This window comes from Ambystoma mexicanum, chromosome 12 (genome assembly GCF_040938575.1).
Source record: "Ambystoma mexicanum isolate Mex_15411 chromosome 12, UKY_AmexF1_1, whole genome shotgun sequence".
Classification (NCBI taxonomy): Eukaryota; Metazoa; Chordata; class Amphibia; order Caudata; family Ambystomatidae; genus Ambystoma; species Ambystoma mexicanum.
The window spans coordinates 95,820,764-95,840,148 of NC_090936.1; the positions used below are offsets into that span (position 1 = coordinate 95,820,764).

General features: G+C 49.3%; 1 protein-coding gene across 2 annotated transcripts in view; it reads left to right on the forward strand.

The window, feature by feature from the left end:
- Nucleotides 1-19,385, forward strand: part of LHFPL3 (LHFPL tetraspan subfamily member 3) — an 830,591-nt gene that overhangs the window by 344,981 nt on the left and 466,225 nt on the right. The gene's annotated exons all lie outside the window — the stretch shown is intronic.

Genomic DNA, 19,385 nt, shown 5'->3' on the forward strand with positions numbered 1-19,385 from the left:
GTATCGAGCAGCCCAAAAGGCTGATGGCAGTAGCCAACTGATTACATGAAGCCACAAGCATTTTGCCAAGTTTAAAAATGCATTATGCGCGCTCTGCCAAATTCTAGAATGTAATATCAAATTCAAATCACACATTGTGGAGTGACTTTAAATAGATGTTGAAAAGCAGGGGTGACAGGGGAAAAGATGTTGAGATCATAAACATGTTGTCCTTTTAAGAGGGGTGCAAGATACTTGTATTTTTCATGGGGTATTTTTTATTCTCTTGTTTTCATTTCAGTTTAAAATGTTGAACATTTGCTAATTTCCCATACAAAATATATTCTGCTTCATCTTGTGTGATGCCCTCTGTTGTAGCCTTCCTTCCTCTAGCTAGAAATATCAGCTTCATTGCAAGATATAATTCATGAGTGATAGCGAGTCTCATTTGTTGGCCATTTTTAATCAGGTTTAATGGATGAATGCAGAATGGAATTACCAGAGAGTCACTTCTTTGTTTTTATTTATTTCAAATTTGTGTAATGTGCTGCATATGTTGCCTCCCGGCTATTTCAAAGTGCAAGTGAAGCCCCAAACACATGGCACTCATCATAGGATCCCATAAACTGCTCTGTGATCTTGCCAAGTATGAGTTCTAGTTCCTTGATCCGCAATGATAGATTCATATGATGAGGTTAACACTTTCAGGTTGGACCCATCAGCCAACATGCAACGTGAGCAATCAGGTAAGCAGATGGGTTGGTCTGCTTGGCTGCTTGCCACTTTGCCTAGCTGATGGGCAGGGGCACTTGAGGTAAATGGTGGCAAAAATGGTTTATGCCACAGAGCCCTTGTTGTCACACTGTCCCACCTGCTTTCCCCGCTACACAGTCCAAACCTGGGGGTTGGTGAGGATAAAAAGCTGGGGAATCCCCAAATCCTTGTGTATGTCAACGGGACCATTTGCTCTGCTACCTGGGCTCAAGAATCAAGACATCCCAAGATGCAGTAACGACTTCACAGGCCAAATTAAACCATGTGAGAACCTCATCCCTGCAACGTACACTCCCATTCATTTGTAGGGGACCACCATCCCTATCTCCTGAAACCTGCAGTCAAGATACCCTAAGCACCAGTCAGGCAGTAGTCCTAGCCCGCAGTAATTTAACAACTGTACCTATGCATTCTTCAAATAAGAAATCAGACCAGAGAGATACTACACCTCCCCATTTATCAGCCAAGCTTAAAAAGCACAACCTTTTGTAACAAATAGCCTGCAGAAAACCCAGACTCCCAGAGATAGTTCAAGGGTTTTTATTATAACTTTCTACCGTGTTGTTTTAGATGCTTTCCACACCATCAACGTAACCACACGAACCACATGTGCATGACTCCCCCCCCCCCTCCCCGGCCACCTTAGTTGGCATGAGAGGCCTACTTATAACAGCAGTTCACCTCGGGGCAACCAATGGGGGAAAAGGGTTAGGAAGAGGTTGTGCACAGGCACAGGGTGTTAGGTTAACCGGATATAGGTTTAGGGTATTCAAGTAAAATAGGTGAAACAAACGCCTGGTTAAGCCCTTTTCTTTTTATGCTCAGTGAAGCCTTGTGCTTCCTTACTTGTAACCATACACTCTGCCAACATGTTTACAAGACTGTTACACACATATCATGCGATGAAGTACTAAACATGAAGTAGTAGGTCTGGCTATCCATCTAGAAAGGAAAATAAAAGCAAGGATGTCAGCACGCTCACAATGTACGTGTTTCATCACCCGTTAATACCAACAGAGTCTGGACATATGATTATGTGCAACTAGGTTACAGTTGGCTTGATGAGCTTGTTTCCCGGTTCATGACTCTCAGCGGGATTGCACTTGGCCCTCTGACATCAGCAGCTTGTCTTCAGCGTTCCCTTTACAAATGTGTGAATCGGAGGGAAAGAATACGCTGTGGAACGGCCCCAGCACAAGAATGTACTGCTGAGCTCCCCTGCTCAGTATGGGGGAGCGTTAGTTTAACACTCCCTATGCATGGCAAATTAGTGCCACATACGCCACCAGACACTAGTCCTCAATCACAAGCCCCTGCTCCAGGGTGGGGCTCCCTTGTAGTCTGTGCTGCCTCCATGTAACCAGCCTGTATGCAGGGGTAGTGGGTCAGTCTATCATTGAGCCCATCTGAGATTATGAAACATATCAATAACATAGTGTACATGAAACAAACAGTGAGGAGTGTCACATGGCCGAAGGAACACACAATTACTGACAGCAGAATCAAAAATAATTTGTAAGTTTTGCATGGAAATGGTTTCACAATGGCCGTAACATAAAGGTTCTTGCAAAACGTAGTCCTTGAAAACAGGATTATATATGAACAACAGCATATGAAAAGGCATACAGAAAGTTCCAGACCGGAAGATCTCCTGCTTAGTGATTTCTAGATCTCAGTTCTTAGTCTTTCTTCTGGGAATCACACGGCCCCTCCACCTCTCTTGCGATTATAGCGCTTTCTCCCTTTGTCAAGGGTCACAAAAGATCTCCCCTTATTGGGGCGTTCCTTCTCTATGTTACTTACTCCCTTTACCAGGGCCAAGGGGCACTCCCCTTCTGTTAAACATCCCCTCTCCTGTGGTTCAAAGTCACTCTCTCTTTCTCTGTCTCCCTCTCTTCACTGTGCACACCTCTCGTCTGGGCTTACTGGGCTCTCCTCTCCTCATGATAGCACACTCCTCCTCTGGGACTCAGTGGGCTCTCCACTTCTGTTACACATCCCCCCCATCTCCCTCATTGGAGCACACTCAAGGGGTTCCCGTTTTAAAGACCTTGCTCTCCTCCCATTGTCTGATGCAAACATTCAAACGGATTGGTTGCTTGGCTTACTATTCCAAGCCAAGGGAGGGAATTCTTTAAAAAGAACTGCTGCCATTTTGTATTTTTTCAGTTTGTTTTTCTGTGCTGCTCATGCCTTGCCTCCAGGCTGTCACCCAGCTCAAACACATTTTGCAGGTTTCTGGTGTTGGAAATGCTATCACAAGGGACAGGAAAGGCTCTAGTAATTTTCCACCTGTGCAAAAAGATGTTTCCTTTCGGGATGGGGAGCAGGTGAGTCTTTCTCTCCTTAAGTGTTATCTATCACAAGCTCTGCTGTTGGGACTTCAGATAATTTCTTTTTTCACTTTGAGGATCTGCACCTGTTGACAATGGGTGGAAGACATTCCGGAATCTGCTTCGAGTTTTAGATTTCTAAACCTGATGCATCTTGGAAGATGCAGTCCCAAACACCCTGTTTCTTTAGGGCCTGGTAGTTACTAACTAGTTGTTCTCTCAGAGAGTTGTGAATATTTCAGTGCTGGTCCTGTCAGACCTACTCTCGGGCAGACCAGAAGCTGGATGCAAAGTTTGCTCTATAACTTTGTCATAAGAGGCTTAATTCTTCAAACTATATACATCAAGTGGGGTGTTACTAATAGAGCCGAGCATGAAAGTGCCCGGTGTTTAGCGGATACATATGTAATTGTAAAAATAACACTTTATTTTAGTAAGCGAGGGGAAATAATTTGTTAGATCAGAAAATTAACTATCAACACATATGACAGAGCTAAATTTGACTTTGAAGCATGTCTGACAGGAGTCTTAATATTTCACAACTTTACTGGTGATATGATCTTGTCACATGCATGTTCAGTTTTTATTGTTGAACTAAAGGTCAAGTCATTTTTTTGTCCTATAGTCTGTAATTTAATTTCTCCCTGCAATCTCCTTTGCTTTCAGTAGATTTCGTATACGAAGTTGATGCAGTCAATTGGCCCAGTGTTACTCACCACTCCGAAGTAGGCTCAAGACATGGATGAGTGACCTTGGAGATGATGGTTGTACAAGAATCAATATTCAGCCTTCTATCCCAGCTCCCCTGAGTACAAGACTCAGGCTTCCTCAAAGAGGGGCTCTTTTCTACAATGTACCTCTCTGCTGTTTCGATTGGGACAGACAGAGGTGTCCATTGAATAAAAGAGCGGGGAGAACACACACCGCCAATACCAATGCTGCAAAAGAATACAAAGATATTATACAGTGTTGAGAATAAACCAAGCAATCAGAACAGCAGTATAATACAGAAAATACCTAGGTAAGTATTGGAGTGGAGCTTCCCCAGGGTGAATCTACAAGAATATGAATAAGCACAGTGAGTGGAAAGAATTCTAAAGAGACTTCCTAAAGTATTGAACCAATGACAACCAACCTGAAATATGGGTATTTTGAGGATGGATAATAGTCCAGGAAACAGGAGACAACGATAGGAGAAAACAACAAACAGGAATGTTAGTATAGGGAAATAAACCTGAGTGGCACGAGGGTCGCACTAGTGCAGGGTTGGTGCAGAATCAGCAAAGCGTTTATATGCACTTGAAGACAAGTTCACAAGACAGGGTAGATCACTCAATGTCCCTAAATCCAACAAAAGGAAAATATCCAATCAAGGCCGTAGAGAAATGATTTCAATAGCAGAGATGGAGTTGCCAACTACAAATATGTACCTGAGCACACACGCATCCAGAAGGCGTGGAAGAGTTCCGGGTGGTTGATAGCAAGTCACCTCCGCGGAGGGCAAAGTCGTTCCGCCTCTGGTAACAGCTAGCTGGGATGAGCTACCGCAAGAGGCAGCAGGAAGCAGGAAGAATAATCAAATAACGTTCCGTGTCAAAAGCCAGGCGAAGGATTCCAAGATGGCCGCCGGCACTGTGTAGACGTGCCGACGGCACTCTCCGGACCCGGTTTGATGCGAGGTGCCCACCGCCCCATCAATAGGTGTCAACTTCACACGGGTAGGACTCCCGGTGGACAGGAGGAGTTGGAGAGCCGTTCGACAGGGGCTGCTTGCCAGTGCAGCGTTAGAGGCTTGGTGCGGCGGAGACAGGGGTGGCAACACGGCCGCGCCCGGCTGGGGGAGCAGGAGCGGAGGTGCCACTGTGACGGGAGGAGCCAGGCTTAGGGCCGTCTGTAGCAGGGGTGCCGGAACAGAGAGTCAGTACGATCTCCGACCTCGGGAGAGCGGACTGCCGGAGTGCGCGCCAGTGCGGAGGACTTCTGGTGGCCCGCGCCCGCCCCTTGGGCGCCGGGAAGAGCAGCAGGAGCACGAAGGAGCCCTCGGTGGGGGGGGGGCGCCGCCTGGCGGGGCGAGCGGGCGAGGAAGGAGCTACGGAAACGAGCGCGCTCCCTAACTGGGCGGCTCTCCTTGTTGGGGACCCGGACGCTGTGGGCCTTCCAGCGATTCCAAGTTAAGGGAGTGAAGACGGACCAGGCGGAAGCTGGAGGTGAGAGAGTCTGCCTGAGTCTGTATGTAGGCCTGTGGGGTGAGGGAGGAACCGGAACGGTGCCGAGGCAGTGGGGTAGATTTATCCCCGTTCTGCCCCCCCAGCAGCGGCAGGAACATTGAGGACATTTGCAGCGATTGGGGGAGAGGTCGGGGGCCGCTCGGGGTTTGCCTGGCACTGAGACCACAAAGAGCACCTGTGAATACACCTGAGCAGGCACCCCGGCTCCTGTTTGAAGTAGAGAGGATCCCGGCGGAGGGAAGGGGAGGCGGGCGCGGGGGACATCCCCTACATGTTTCCGGAGGGCGCAATCAGGGAGACGACCTTGTTCAGTGCGTGGAAGAGGCTGCTATTTTTTCTGCAAGCCAGTTGAGGAGGATAAGAGAAGCAGCACTCTGCGGTTTACACTGCTAGAGGGTGCAGCAGTGGTGGTGATAACCATCAGCCCTGCCAGCTGGAGTGGGGAGGCAGTTGACTGAATCTTATATGCGACACCCCCTCCCAAGCCTGATACGAAGGTGTGGTCATTAAGACAATAAGCGGCATGTCCACCAAATTCAAAAGTAAAGGGGGAAAGGGGACTCAGGCTAAAGGTGGCGCGGCTGGCACATTGCCCGCAATCTGACCAATATGCGCTTTAGGGGAAGGCCCCGGGTCGGCTCGTGATAACCCTGGGACGGACTCCAATCAAGGAAAACTTCCTGGACAGGCTGGGATGTCCAAACAGGAATTCAGGGGGGAGTTGCAAGCCCTCCAGTTGAGCTTGGCCAGGACCTTCCAGGACCAATTTGAATGAGGCCCTCGGGGAGATAAGGCAAGAAATACGACAATTGGGGAAAGAACTGATACTCTCGAAAAGGGCCTCCAAGAGGTAGAGGATGAAACGACAGCCAATAGTGAGGCCATTGAGAGACTGGATGTTGCTACAAGAAACCTTGACGTCCAAATGAAAGATTTGGTAAACATATCCCGAAGGATCAACATTAGAGTAAAACTGTTGCCGGAGTCAGTGGCGGATAGGGAATTGAAGGCAGTGCTTCAGGGTATAAGACGGCGAGGCCCAGGGATGTCCTGGCGGCTTTCGCTAGATATGCCCAAAAGGAGTCAGTTCTTCGAGAGGCTCGGCAGCGGGAACCCATTATGTTCAAGGGGCAACAGATCGCCTTGTTTCAGGACTTGGCAAGTAGCATCCTCACGAAGAGGAGGCAAATGGGTCCACTGTTGAAAGTGTTGAATGAGAAGGACATACGCTATAGATGGACCTTCCCATTTGGCCTTCTCTTTGAATGGGAGGGAGCTCAGAAGCGAGTTACATCATTACAGGAGGGGGCTGATATTCTTGGCATCGAATGTGAGTAAATCCCTCTGGCTGTTGGGTCGGGAGGCGCCGGGGAGCGCGCCAAGTCAAAACTGTGGAACTGGACGACAGTGGGGGAGAAGAGGAAGAAGAGTGGCAAGGATTGTAGGCAGCAATGAAAGGACTCTGCGGGGGAAGGGAGGAATGAGTTATCTGCTTGCTCTTGAATCTTACTGGTGTTAAAGGGGTGGTGGGCCTCTAAAGGGGGAACCTAAGCCTCGGGCTTCTGGCGGAGCAACCATCTTGGGTACAGAAAGGGCGGGTATGCCCGAGCTAGGAGTGGTGAGCAAGCAGGAAGGGGATGTCCTTCCAGGGAGGGAGGGGGGGTGGAGGTGGAGGGGATAGGGGGGGTGACGAGTCATTCAAGGGGGGGAGGGAGGAGAGCGCAGTGGCTCAGGGAAAGGCTCAAATTCTCATCTCTGTCTCCTTAAGTGTGTAACGCATAATGTGAGAGGGCTGAATTCCCCACTAAAGAGGAAAAAAACTGGATCATTTTGTGAGGAAGGAAAGACCCGATATTATGGGTCTCTAGGAAACACATCTGTTATCCAGGGATCAGGGAAGGTTGCAGCTGAGGGGCTTTGATCAGATTCTGCACTCCTCAGGTCAAAGCAAAACGAAGGGAGTAGCGTTAGCTATTAGAAATACAGTCGACTTTAGAGTTGAAGCAGTGACGAGAGATAAGGAGGGGAGATATATAGTGGTTAGAGGGAAGCTTCAGGATGCCCCGTTCACTTTTGCGGTGGTATATGGCCCTAACTCGGGCCAGGAACAGTTCTTTATGAGCACCCTGAAAATGTTAGAGGAACAGTCCTGGGGCCAGATTATTCTGATGGGAGACTTGAATATTATGTGGGATAGGGAGAGGGACAGAAATGGTAAGAGGGTGAGAGGTGGCGGGGCGGTGATGTCGGTTGAATTGAAGGAAAAGATTGGTAGGCTGGGGTTGAGGGACGTATGGAGAGAGGTTAAGGGGGAAGAAGCGGGTTACACATTCATATCGGGGGTTCATGGGTCACAGTCCCGGATAGACTACATATGGGTCTCGGGGGGATTAGTGGGTGACATTCGGGGGGTGCAGGCGGGCCCGATTGGAATAGCAGACCATAAGGTAGTCACGATGGAGATGGTCTTGGATAAAAGGGCAAGGGGCGTCTGGGGTTGGAAGTTTCCAAGGGCGATCCTGAGAGACCCGGAGGTTCTGGGGAATATCGAAGAGAAGATCAAGGTCTTCTTCGAGCTGAACAAGAAGGAGGACACAGGGGAGGCGGTACAGTGGGACGCTTTTAAGGCCACTATCATGGGGGACCTCATTGCAGCGACCGCTTTTCGGTGGAAACAACTTCAGGCTCTGGAGGCTCAACTAGAGACTGAGGTAGAAGCAGCTAGGCAGGCAGCTGGGGTGACCCCATCCCGGAGGGCCCTGCGGGAATATAGGAAGGCGTTGGGTCAATTAGAAATCTTACGCACCAAAAAGGCAGAAGGGGCGCTTCTAGCAGTGAGACAAACATTTTACGCAAAGGCAAATAAATCGGATACGCTACTGGCTCGGCTGCTCAGAGGGAAGAGAGCGAAGAATGTCATTACTGCATTAAAGTTGGAGACTGGGGAAAGGATTACAAAACGGGAAGAAATGCAGGAGGCTATAGTGGGATTCTATGATTCCCTTTACGCATCCTAGAACCCCCTTAAAGAGGTACAGGATAAGTTCCTGCGGTCGGTGCAGCTACGGGAAATCGATAGGGAGACGAGGGCAGCCTTAAATCGGGAAATCACAGAAGAGGAGGTAAGGGGGGTGATTAGAGCCTTGCCAGGGAACAAAGCTCCGGGCCCCGATGGGTACACTGCGGCCTTCTATAAATTGTTTATCACGCAGCTGGTCCCGCACTTGACCTCCCTATTTAACACGTTTCAGCGGACAGGCAAAATTGCCCCGTCAATGGAGGAAGCTAAGGTGACTCTCGTTCTCAAACCTCACAAAGACCCAGAGGAGAGAGCGCCCTATCGTCCAATTCCACTGATTAACATCGATGCTAAGATATACACCAAGATCTTAGCAAATAGGCTGGATCCTATTCTCCCCCACTTAATACACCCCGACCAGGCGGGCTTTGTTAAAGGCCGGCAAACGGCTGATAACATCAGGCGGGTGGCCCATTTGGTTGAAAAGGTCCAGAGAACGTCCACTCCCGCGGTCTTGGTGGCGCTTGATGCGGAGAAGGCTTTTGACCGCGTGGAGTGGTCGTTTCTGTTTCGAGTGATGGAAAGGATGGGCATAAGAGGGGAATATTTGACGATGGTCCGGGCCAATTACCAAGCCCCATCAATTCGAATAATGGTGAATGGGAGGGCCACTAGGAGGATTGACCTGCAGAGGGGAACCAAACAAGGCTGCCCTTTATCTCCTATCCTTTACGCAATATATTTGGAACCACTGCTGCAAGCGATTAGGGAGTTGCTGGACATAAGGGGCATTCAGTTTGGGGAGGAACAACAGAAAGTCGCTGCTTTTGCTGACAACATGTTACTCATGCTGTCGGCGCCAAAAGAATCGATCCAGGTTAGTCTGTCCCTGTTGGGAAAGTTTGGGGAGGCCTCAGGGCTGAAAGTTAACACTAAGAAGTCAGAGGTACTAAACTTAACGCTTAAGGGACAAGAACGGGACGAATTAAGGGATAGTACTCCGCTATTATGGAGCCCGGGAGGGATTAGATACTTAGGGGTATGCCTCACTCCAACACTTGCTGGGTGGTATTCGGCAAACTTTTCTCCTCTACTTAAAGCGATCAAGGGGGACTTCCAAAGATGGAGAGGGCTTAGAGTATCTTGGTTAGGGCGGATCGCAGCAGTGAAGATGGTCACACTTCCGCGCTTGTTATATTTATTCCAGGCGATCCCGCAGCCTGTGCCCTTGAGTTTCTTTAGAGAACTGGGGACTTTGACTAAGGAATTTGTGTGGAAAGGGAGAGATCAAGGGTTAGTGGAAGTATTTTGATGGCTCCCAAGGAGCGAGGGGGCCTAGCCTTACCTAACTTTCGGCGGTATTATGAAGCCACCTAGCTGCGAATCATTAGGGAATGGGTGAAGGGGGAGGAAAGCCGACAGGAGAAAATCTGGGTGAGAATGGATAGGGCGGTGGCACACCGCGATCTTTCAGAAGTGCTTTGGCTTCCTCAAGAGCATAGACCTCGACACCTCTACGAAAGCACTATAACTAAATTAATGGCAGATATTTGGGATAACATGGTGCGGACCAGGGGAATCACCACATACCCATCCCCATTTTCACCACTTTTTGGTAACAGTGACTTTACCCCGGGTCTGGAGAAGGGGGCCTTTGAGGGGTGGCGGGAGGGAAGGTGTAGAAAGCTATGCGACATGTTCCGAGAGGGGGAATTGCTGTCGTTCGAAGATTGTAAACGCCTCTTTGCGATACAAGAGAAGGAAAGGCTGAGATATGCTCAGATAAGACATTGGGTGCTTCATCCGGGAGTCAAGAGGGCAGCAACTAGGGAACCTACACACTTTGAAAGATTTCTATTAACCAATGACGGTACAAAAGGCCTCATCTCAAATATTTATAAGATTTTGACTTCTTCGTCTTCGGAGCCTCAGTGGGCTTATATGCAGAAATGGGAAAAGGCCCTAGGGAGGGAAATCAGTAAGATGGAGTGGGAAAGATTATGGAGAAAGATACCCAAGTTGGCTAGAGCGTCTCAGCTCCAGGAAGCATGGTATACGCTGCTTTTTAGGTGGCACTGTACTCCGGCCTGGATCCATAAGATGTTTCCTGCGAGATCGGGGAATTGTTGGAGGGGATGTGGTATGACGGGCACGGTAGACCATGTGTGGTGGAAGTGCCCCAAGATCGCACCTTTCTGGGCGGATGTACTAAAGGCACAAGAACGGGCCTTCGGCCCAGGGGAGACTCCATCCCCAATGCAGATCCTCTTGGGCATCAGGAGGGACTACAGTGAGGGGGGACTGAGAGGAAGGGAGAAAGTAAGAGTGATTATGACCCTTGCGGCTATGCTAGTGATAGCTCAGAGGTGGAAGAGCCCCGAGATCCCCTTGGAACAAGATTGGCTACGGAAAGTTTGGGACATAATGGCGTTGGAGTGGGCAACGTACGCCATGGAGTACAAAGTGCAAAGTTTTGTGGCGGATTGGGGGGAGGTTATGGCTTTCCTTAAAGATGACTATAATGTGGTATGGTGCCCACAGCGCTTGAGACTGCTGGAGCTACAATAAGGAGGAGGAACTGTTGGGAACGTGGTGGATGTTGACTTTGAATGCTCGTCACTTTGGGGGGTGGAGGGGAGGGTTGGGAGGGAATGTTTTCTCGAAATTCTTTGTTTTGTTCTGTTGTTCATGTAGTAAAATTCAATAAAGAGAAGTTAAAAAAAAAAAAAAGCCAGGCGAGCACGACAGGAATAAAGGAGGAGGCAAGCCAAAACAGGAGAAGTCCGGGTGAGAGACGTAGCGGTCAGTAGAAAGCCAAACCAGAAGCCCAGCAAGGGTCAGAACCAGGTAAGCAGATTAGGAATTTGTGCGGAGGAAACACGAAGGAGTAAACAGACTTAACCGCTGTAGCTTGTAACGCTAATTAGCAGCAACACACCCCTTGAAAGACGGTGGTTTTAAAGCCATATGGGGGCGTGTCTTGCCGTACGTCTTCCACGTACAGGACGTGCAGCTGACACGGACTCCGTCGTAGTTTGTGCAGACAGACGCCATGGCAACCTGTATCTGCTCCACAGAGGAGCTTGTAAAGGAGTCGTATTCTGCAAGGAAGCCTGCAGGGAAGCCCGAAGTGTAACACCCAGCAGCAACATTTCCCTTCGCTTCCTGATCCTGCCTTCAGAGACATTCTTGAAGGTCCTCCAGCTCCTTTGATTGTCCCTCTTTGGTACTTCAATATGGACCAGATCTTAAGTCACATTTCAAGTCCCTTTTTTGAGTTGTACCTATAGAGTAAGGAATTGTTTGTGTTTATACATCGTTTTTTTTTAGAAATCCACCAATCAAAAGATTTTGTGGATATGGTACTGAAAGTGATTTTGCTTTTTTCTGTTTGGAAATCTCAAGAATGAAAATTATAACTCTGTTTTTACGGGTCAAACTGAAGTCTCTTGCTCTCACACTACAAGTCCCATGAGCCTCTCTCCCTCTTGTAGTCCTGTGGCTATCCTGTTCCACCTATCCTGCGGCAGCTCCTAGTATAAACACTCTCAGTCACAGGTTCTTTCCTCTTTCTTTAACTGCAAACAATTCAGATATCAACCACAACAGTTTACTTCCATCCCATCCTTTCTTAGGGTGATCTCGGATCCTTTGACCTGCGGCTCCATAGGTCCAATGGGACAACTAGCCTTGTCTTGATCCAGTGTCTCGACAACTCTCAAGCTGGCTTTTGCTAGTCCCCTATGGAAAAATAACCGGAAATATTATGAGGGTGGGAATGCGTATCCGACACTAAGATACAGTAAATTGAAAACGTAACATGAAACATACACATTCATTTGGGCGGGATTTAATGCTCGCCTCTGTGTCTTCAATAGAATCAAGACTGACCAGTGCAGTTAGCATGGGCAATCTTCATTCTATGACAAGACAGGAGGCGAGCATTATGCTTGTTCAAAGCTTGCCACCATCTTATTTGTCATATCCGACACAGGTTTAAAATAAAACGTCTTAAACGTAGATTCTGTCGGCTGACTTCATTTTATCCTGCAAGCACACTCCTGCTGAGAATGCACTAGAGGCCATCGCGCCCCTCACAGAATGCACGCCAAATATAGCTAAATCTATTCCAGCCCATTGCATCTCTTCTCTCATCCACTTGGCTATTGTCGCTGTGGCTACTGCATGGTAGGACCTCCTGCGCGCTATAAGCAACTGCGTTACGCCTTGCGGTCTAACATTCGCCGTTGCCTCTTCATAATCTTTGAGCGACACACAGCTTCTTGTTATCTGTAAAGTAGGGATAGGAAATGACTCTAGAATCGGTTTTAGTTATTTTCGCTATGTTAAATGCCCACCCTTCAGGTCGAAAATCTTCCTGTCTATTTCTAAAGCTTTAACGTCCGAAACTCTCCGACACGCTGCTAGACATAGAAGCATTGCTAGTTTCCCTGACAGCTGCGAGTGGGAAAGGCTATTGTTCTCCGGCCATCCCAGAAATAGATGCAACACGTCTCGGACGTCCCATAATACCGCGTACTTGGGCTCCGGCGGCCTCTTTAATTTAATTCCCTTCAGAAGTCGGATGACTGCTGGGTGTTCCCCCACCGGATTACCTTCTACCTTGTCATGCCTGGCCGACAGCGCAGATCTATACACTCCTAGAGTTCTGTAAGCGCAGCCCTCTTGAAACTTGTTTGCTGGAAAATTAAGAACATGCAATATAGATGCTTAAACGGGATCCAAAGCTTGGATCGCGCACCATCGGGACCAATTATCCCATGCTGAACTGTAGCTCCTTATGGTGGAAGGCGCCCAGGAGTCTCTGATACAGTCCGCAGCGAGCTGTGACATGCCTGGAAATTCCCATCTTTTCCTGAAACCCTGCAAGCTATCAAGCGCAACGAGCCTGCTTCTATGAGCGGGTGACGCTGACCGGCTGGGTTGAGGAGGAGGTCCGGGTGATGAGGGACTGTCCTCGGAAAATCCAAACAAAATTCCATCGCTACTGGAAACCAGCGCTTGCACCTCCAGCACGGAACCAATAGCACTAACTCTACGTCCTCCCTGCGGACCTTCGCTAGAACTCTCATGATCATGATGAACGGCTGAAACGGGTACTGAACAGGCCCAACCATGTCTGCAGGAATGCATCTTTACCCGCTGCTCCCGGGTCCATCCTCCAGCTGAAGTACTTGCGCTTCCTGAAACTTGTGAAACACTTGCGATAGCAGCTTCCAATCGCTGGACTCTACCAGATATCGCGAGTTCCAATCCACTACGCTGTTCTGCCATCCCGGAAGGTATTCTGCTGCTACTGCTATCTAATGCTGGAGGCAATAGTGCCAAAAATCTTTTGCTAGTTCTGCCAGCATTTTCGATCTGGTGCCCCCGAGCTTGTTTATGTAGTGGACCGCTGAGCTGTTGTCCATCTTCAGCAACACGCACCACTTGGCCTTGTCCTTGGTGAAAGTCTGCACCGCGAACAAGCCTGCTAACTGCTCTAGGCATTTGATGTGTAGCTGCAACTCGTCTTCGGACCATTTTTCTCCTGTCTCTGCTTGACCGCATCTGGCCCCCCCACCCTGCCCTGCATGCATCAAACTCTATTATCAAGTCTTGCACGTCGCCGAAGATAGCGCGACTGTTCCAGGCTTCCATATTCTGCAACCACCACTGCAGTTCCGTCGTCGCCTCACTGTCTACAGCCACTAATTGGTGGTAACCTAAACCCCCTTGATGGTGTTTGATTTTGAGCCGTTGGAGCACTCTGTAATGGAGCAGACTGGGAAATATCGCCTGAATAGATGCTGCTAGCAGTCCAACTACCCTGGCTAGATTCCGAAGCAAGATAATCTTCTTCGTTAAGACTGCTCTTAGCTCCTTCTTGATCGCTCTCACTTTGTGACTCGGGAGTCCTAGCGTCACCTTTACGGTGTCTATTGTGAATCCTTAAAACTCGATCCTTTGCACAGTATGCATCTGAGACTTGTCTAGATTCACTAGAAATCCTAGGGAGGATAGAAGATTGAATGCCCAGCGCACGTCACTGGCGAGGGAGGCCTTGTCTGATCCTAGCACTAGGATGTCATCTACGTATATTATAATCTGTACACGCCTTTCTCTTATGGCTGCCGTCATTAGCCTCATCTGCTTGCTAAAAGCCCATGGCGCGGATGCTAGCCTGAATGGCAGGCACGTGAAGCGCCAGATTTCCCTGTTCCACCGGAAACTTAGGAATCTGCGATGCTCTGTAGCTATTGGAATCGTGAGATACGCGTCCTTCAGATCTAGGCGCTCTAGCCAATCTCCCGAACGCAGAAGGTCTCTGAGAAAGTGAATCCCTTCCATCTTGAAGTGATTGTAAGGCAGCCACTCGTTTAGACTCTTTAGATTGATGACTGGTCTGACCTTCTCTTTCCTGTGTACCAGGAACATGTTGCTGGCAAACCCCGGCTCTCCTTGCCTGTCGCGTTCTATTGCATTCTTCTGCACTAGCTTCAATAACTCGCTCTGTAGCAGCGCTGCTTCCTGTGGCGGCATGTGCCCGCGGTTCCTGACTCTGGGGTCACCTAAGAAGTCTATGCGCAAGCCTGCTGCTGCTTGTAGCACCCTTGCATTGCACAATAAAGCTTTCCATGCTCCTAAGAATTGTTGGGCCCTTCCCCCTACTCGCATATACACTATACACACTGCCTGCGGCGCATGGTTGCCGGTAGGCTCCTCTATTTCTGCGTCCCCTCTGGAATCGTGTCCTGGTCAGGAAGAAGGTGTCCTGCTGCCTGCCTTCCCAATATTGCGCTTGGTGACCCTGGGGTCTGCGATGGAATCTGAAGCGACCGGACGACCGACCCCTGTGTCGTCCGGTCCCGGCAAAAACTCGCCCGGGGAAGATTTTTCTTATCTTTTTCTAGGGCGGAGTAGGTCCCTGCGAACTGGGACATTTCTTTGGCAAACTCGGGAAACCTTTGTCCAAGACTTCCATTTTCAGGTGGCTCTCCGGCTGTACCACTGTCACCAGTTTTACACTGCTTTCATCCGCCGGTAGGCGGAACCGCCGGCGGCCAGCACGAAGGCCACACAAAGGCCTGTTCCTGCGCCTGTGCCCCCATTCCATCCTTCCTCGCTGAGGGTAGAGGGCAGGAGCCCCCCCTCCCATCCACTCTACGCACACGGAGTGCATCCTCGCCGGCACCATCGAAGGGCCTGCCTGACCCTGTCTTCAAGAGTGCCTGACTCCCGCATGCCGGGCGCCGCGCGGCACGAAAGCGAGACTGATCCTCGCTCGAAGCAGTTTTACACTGCTTTCATCCGCCGGTAGGCGGAACCGCCGGCGGCCAGCACGAAGGCCTGTTCCTGCGCCTGTTACGCGCATGGGAGCGCGGCGTGGCCACCCCCCCTGCCCAATTTAAGCCTCCCCGACCGCCTTCTGCAAAGCCCGAGGCAAGCTATCGGATCCAAGCACCCTAACATCTCCTTTCATACAAGGAGATCCTACTGTAAGTACTTTGCCCCTGTCCTTGTCCAATTACTGAGCTTGCAATGTTACGACTCCTCCTCAGTCGGCCTATTTCAGTACCCCTTTTACTACGTGGACCGTCATTTCAAGGAGTATAATCTCGCATGCCAGTACCGGGGTTACTACTGTAGCCATGTTCTCTGAGCCACTATTTTCTGAACGTGTTCCCGGCCACCCTTGAAACTCTCGAACTATAGCATATCATAAGTATATTGTGCCTCTGGGCCACTACTAGACCACCTTATAACTGTATTGTGCCTTAAGGTCTCTTACAGACCATTCAATTGTGTTGTGCCTTAAGGTCGTTTACAGACCACTTCAATTGTGTTGTGCCTTAAGGTCTCTTCCAGACCACTTCAATTGTGTTGTGCCTTAAGGTCGTTTACAGACTATTTCAATTGTGTTGTGCCTTAAGGTCGTTTACAGACCACTTCAATTGTGCTGTGCCTTAAGGTCTCTTTCAGACCACTTCAATTGTGTTGTGCCTTAAGGTCTCTTACAGTCTATTTCAATTGTGTTGTGCCTTAAGGTCGTTTACAGACCACTTCAATTGTGTTGTGCCTCTTGGTCGCCTACAGACCATTTCCTGTCCCTGCCAACTAGCTCATAGGGAACCCACTCTGGCAGCCAGCACCACCATCATGCACATCAGTGTGCGCCTTCTATTGCACCACCTCCTTACCACACATCTGTCCCTATTCACTCAACCACCCAAGTCAACCACTCCTACCATTGAGGCTAATAACCTGGCCTGCCCTTACCCACTTGACCTAGCGTCACCCACCATGACCTTGACACCCTCAACGAGTCCTTCAGTAACTACCGTTGACGCTCACCACCCCTGCAACCAGATTAACCAATACCTCAATGACCCAGCCCTCTGGCTCAAACACTTTGCCACAAAACCTACCCCCAACCAACCCTGCCCTCTCAGGAACACGAGACTAGGCACCAGATTCCGCATTCGTCCTTCCCGCACCAACACTACCAAGCAAGCCCCACGCACTCCACCCAGCCCACCTTCGCCCACCGCCACTTGCAAAACTAAGACCACAGGGGTTAAATTGCCTGTGTTCAAGTGTGCCCTCATCAATGCTAGATCTCTCACAGCACACGCTCTTGACATAGCCGACCTTATCACCACTGCCAACCTTGACTTCATTGCCATATCTGAAACCTGGCTACATGCCACCTCTGGCCCTTCTCTATCCTTGGCCTTACCGCCTGACTATGGCATCACTCGCTGTGACCGCTCCTCTACCCATACTAGAGGTGGCGGTGTGGCATTCATCCACAAAAACTCCCTTGACCTAAGAGTGGTATCCGAATCCAAACTTGAATCAGCTGAACTGCTGACAATCAAATTACTACTAACACCTAACCAAACGGCCACCCTTCACCTTATCTACAGGCCTCCAGGGCCGGCACCCACCTTTGTCAGTGAAATTTCCACTCTTCTTCTTGACAAAACAAAAAACAACTCCCAAACAATCATCTTAGGTGACTTCAATCTTGGTCGCGGTGACCCTAAGGATCCTGTAGCAACTGATCTGGAATATGCTCTTACCGACCTTGGCCTCACCTTGTACATACAAGAACCGACCCACATCAAAGGCAGGACCATCGATTGGTTAGCCGGTTACAACTGCAACATCCAGGTCCTCAATAACTCCCCTTGCTTATGGTCTGACCATCATATCATAACATTTAACATTGAAGCTACTCCGCAAGCCCTAACACCCATAGCCCCAGCCCACCCCACCCGTAATAAAAAAAACATAACAAGAGAACAACTCCTCCCACTGCTACTCCCCTCTCTTAATGCGGCGACCAACGCCTGTTCTGATCCCACCTCCCTAGCAGACATCTACAACCAAACGATGCTCACGGCCATTGACACCATAGCACCAATTAAAACCAGGAAGGCTAAACCACGAGCACATCTCAACTCATGGTTCACTCCACAGCTAAGAATCCTCCGCAAAGCCAAACGCTGCGCGGAAAACCGTTGGAAAAGCCACCCTTCTGATGAGCATAAAGACGGCTTCCTTCTCACCTCCCTCACTTATAAAGACGCCATCATCACTGCTAAAAAAGAATCGCTTAATAATCGTATCATGCAAGCCGACTCTAATTCCAAGGAACTCTTTAGAGTCCTAAAAGAGCTCGAAACCCCAGTCTCCCCGCCAGACACTTGCACGAAAGACAGCAAATGGTGTGCTAACATTCAAGCAGCCCTTCTAAACAAAATCTCTACGCTCCAATCTAAAATAAATGAAAAACAGGACTGCCTGAGGCGGGACAACCGCTCATTCTCCCCCACTAGGCCCACCTTCTCCAACTCTGTCAACATCAAACCTTTCACCTTCGCACCGCTCACTGTCACCGAAGTAGAAAGCATCATCCTCAGGATGAAACCTTCCAACTGCCAAGGTGACCCGTGCCCAGCTCCCATCATTAAGGACTCCGCCCATGACCTAGCCCCATTCATTACAACCTTCATTAACTCATCCTTTGAAACAGGTATTGTCCCGGACAACCTTAAAGACGCCTGGGTGATCCCGCTACTAAAAAAAAGTCCCTTGACCCAAGCATACCCACGAACTTCCGACCCATCACTACAGTACCATTTCTGCTGAAGATACTGGACCGGGCAGCTTATCTGCAGATCCAAAACTACCTTGAATCTAACAATCTGTTAGGTCTACGACAATCCGGATTTCGGCCCAGACATGGGACCGAAACGGCTTTACTAGACCTAAAAACCCAGATTGAAGTCCTGAAGGACAAGGGCAAATTAGCAATGCTATTACTCCTCGACCTCTCCGCCGCATTTGATTTGGTTAACCACCAGATCCTTTGCAGGCACCTCCACTCTGCTGCCAACTTCTCTCCCTCCGCAGCGGCCTGGATCAAATCCTTCCTGAGCAACAGATCTATGAGGGTCTTTGCACCCTCCGCTGCCGCAGCTCCCTCCCCTATTCATTGCGGTGTTCCTCAGGGTTCTTGCGTGTCACCTACTCTTTACAATATCTTCACGAAACCACTCTTTGATGTGCTTGATTATCTGGGTGTCTCCTACACCAACTATGCGGACGACACCCAGATACTCATTCCCATTTCTGGTGATTATCTTGCTGACACCAAGGCCCTCAATGACGTCTACTTGGTCATCCAAGCCTGGATGGCCCAGCACCAGCTATGTCTGAACGACGATAAGACGGAGCTACTTATCCTGGGTACTTCACAACGCCTTAGCAAACTTGAGCCATCCTATCAGTCATTCATCATAGATGGCAACTCCATACAAGTCTCGAAAGACACCAAAACACTAGGCTTTTACCTAGATTCCACCTTATCCTTTTCAAGACAAACTAATGCAGTCAGGTCCACCTCCGCCTACACGTGCAAACTCATTTCAGCCTGTAGACCTTTCCTCACCACCCACAATAGCGTCACACTAGCGAGAACACTTATCATGGCAAAAATAGATTACTGCAGTGCTCTATATTTAGGCACTAGCCAAGAAAACC